Here is a 3,289-nt window from a genome sequence, read left to right as displayed (position 1 = left end):
CTGATTGTTTCTGTTGGAAGCAGTAAGGCCTCATCTCTTCTCTTAGCTTGGCTGCACAAAATCTTGCACAAAATGACCTTTAGCTTAATGCTGTGGCACACATGTAGCACTGCTGTATCCAAACATCCTTCTCACAGGAACAATTGGAGAAACCGACAAAATGCGCAGCTTTGCCGGGACTTCCCTGCCTTAATCCAACCTGACCTTCATCCTCCTCTCTCTCTCTCCTTCCCTGCACATCTCACATTAAAACTTATGGGCAGTCATTCTGCATTATTTTGATGAAACCAAAAGGGAATTCGCTCCAAGTTTCCATATAAGGCCTCAAGCTGAACCGGCTCCTCGCTGCAGTTGAATACTTGCTGGGTGAGCTGTCCCAGCAGAGGGTTTAGACTAAAACAGGATGGGCTGAGAAAGACACCCCCCCTCCCACTTGCCCCCCCCCCCCCCCACACACACACACACACCACCACCCCCTTCCTCCCCTCCCCAAATCCTTCCCCTCCTTCAAATGTACACACAGTGAAAGAAAACAGAGAAGCAAATGCAGATGATACAGAATCCAATTTCCAGACCTGCAAGATGTGCACGTCTCAGATGTGCACTCTCATATATCTCTCTCGAACACATGCCTAAACATTCCCGTGCAAAAGTCACGCAGACTCAGGCTCCTCTTACCCATAGGGAGCCCCTCACAGTCAGACATGGCCACAGAGGTTTGGGACAGCGTCTTCCCTGGTCAGTTAGGTGTAAGCAGCTGATTGCTTCTTCTCTATTTGTGCCTCCTTCAATGTGTGGTCCAACTCTTTGCTTTCTACTTTTATCTCTTAGACTGTTTCACTCTAAGACTCTCTATCGCCTTGTCTGCTTTCACTCTCTCCCTCTTTCTCCCAATCTGGCTAGTGGCCCTTAGATATGCCAGTCAAACATCGGACACCGCGCGATTGGACACTAAATTTGTAACTACAGCCCTCACTTGGGATACTGTTTCTGTTAGATATGACAGACCTTTGAGCTATGATGTCACAGGCTTTCTACTAAAAGCACATGTAATCATTAAAATTGAAAAAGATAAGAGTTTTGTTTCACTTCGCCTCCGACAAAATAGGCAGGCTAAGCATTTTCCTAAGAAACTCCTTATGAAATAACCAGAGCCACATTTGTTTTCCAGTGTGCTTTTCTCCTCATCCCTCCAGCCTGTAACAGAAACCCTTCAGTAAACTTCTTATCCCTTGAGAGACAGGTTTGCCCAGGCCTGGCGGAAAAGCTCAGCATTTTTGGCAGTAGTCACTTTTATTTCCTGCAGAGGGCAGTAGTGCCTCATTGAGGATTGTATGGAGAAACCCTGCGTTGCTCCCAGCTCCTCAAGCAACTTAGATACCAAGCAAATTCCAGGATCAAATGACTCGTCAAGACTGCATTTTTGACAGCTAAACATAAACTCGGTCAGTGCTGCATATTGTTTCCTATAAATAAGTCAGAGACCATGTTTATGAGTAATTCCATTTACTCTGTTTTTACTAAATACAGGCAGACAGGAAGCAGAAAACTAGTTCTCTCTTTTGTGGCCAGACAAGACGTGAAGAGACAAACTAGACAAGAGGAAAGTAAAAGCTGGGCTACTGATCAGCCACGTCAGCTTTCACCCTTTGTTTTAAATCCTTTTGTGATGGAGGAGACAAAGAAAAGTGCTTGCCAGACACTTCATAATGCTGCACGAATTACCGGCCTACTTGCCTGCAGCTTTTATTGAATTCGTTGCCAGCCTTTCCACACTTTTAGCTCTGAATTACTTCTCGGCTTACTCAGCTGACCCTTTGTCACTTGACTGGGAGGATTAACAAGAGGGAAAAGTTCAGCATGTGATTAAGTGTGGGTCAGATGGAAGACTTTTCCACCAAAACCAGTGTCAGAAAGGTTAGGATTAAGTGCCAGGGGACCGGGGTTATCTTGAGAATTTGAGAGAACACAGGGGATGAGATGTTAGAGGGCTTCCTGCTCTGTTATCTGTCCACCAGACCTGTCAGTAACCCCTCCGCCCTCCCCACAGCCCAGCAGCCCAGCATTCACACTGGGACCAGCTTAGCTGTTTGATCTCCAGCTCTTGTTTGCAGAGAAGCTTGAAGGCCTTTTTGTAAACACAACCTAAACCTTCACCCCATAGAGACCTCTTGAACCCCCGTGAGATCTGGCAAACAGAAAGTGAACCAGCCACCGCAGCGCAGTTTTACTCGCATGTAATAACTGTGGCTGAGGTAATGTCAGACCGATGCCCAGATTGTGTTTAATTACACTGTAAAGCAGTTTAATACAAGTTTTCAGCCTGCATCTCGTATTAACTGCATGGCAACGGCACATATACACAAGAAACCAGGTTACTGGGAGAAGCAGGACATTTAAAAGATGTGTGACCCCTACAATAGCCTGGTAACTATAAAACCTGCATTACCGTACAGTTAGAGGCTTGCTTTTACTTGATAATTACGACTAAATTACAGTGAGAACAATGATGACAGGCCACCTGTTTGATGAAGCACGCGCTCTCTTTGCAAGCAACAAATGTCAACAGTCCGAAAAACCCAGATTTTAACTTCATTTAAATCCAGGAAAACACACACAAGCGGTGATTTTCAGCTGTGTTATTTTAGTAATGGTGACAGTAATTGGGGCACAAACTAGGAAAATAACAGGATGTAATGTAAACTGCTGGAATAAAAAAGCAGTGACAGTAAAACAAACAATCAGGAGCAACCGGCAAGCATGGAGAAGCAGCAATGGGTAACTAAATATTCATTTAAAGGCTCGACAGTAAAACGTCTCGTGGCCCGGGGGTCTTTGTATCACGGCGAGCCTCAGACGTATAACGTTTCATTCTTTCAGATGATTATTAATGAGATTTGACCTTCTCACGTATCAGACAAGTAAACTTTAAGGCGTGGCCGTTAAAGCAATCAGATCCTTTATGTTGATTTTCTGCCAAGACCTTTTTTAATCGAGCCAGCCAGCAAAATGTTGAATGCTGATAGCAGTAGGTACTCTGAACCATGCGAATTATTTTAAAAATAATGAATTAGATGTGAACTTTTAGGTAAATCCATCTTCAGTAACTGTACTGCAGATTTTTTGTCTGTAAGCTGTATTTGATACTCTTTTTCCTTCACCAGACGTGATCATAATCTTTTATTGCCAAATTTATAATAATAGAAATATTAATTAATATTCTCTAACACTTTAATATTAATACTGTTTTACATCATAAATGGAAAAGCTCCCTATTTTTTTATGTTTT

The sequence above is a fragment of the Simochromis diagramma genome, unplaced genomic scaffold (assembly GCF_900408965.1).
Source record: "Simochromis diagramma unplaced genomic scaffold, fSimDia1.1 OVJJ01000304.1, whole genome shotgun sequence".
In the NCBI taxonomy this organism is placed as follows: Eukaryota; Metazoa; Chordata; class Actinopteri; order Cichliformes; family Cichlidae; genus Simochromis; species Simochromis diagramma.
This window is presented reverse-complemented; position numbering follows the sequence as displayed.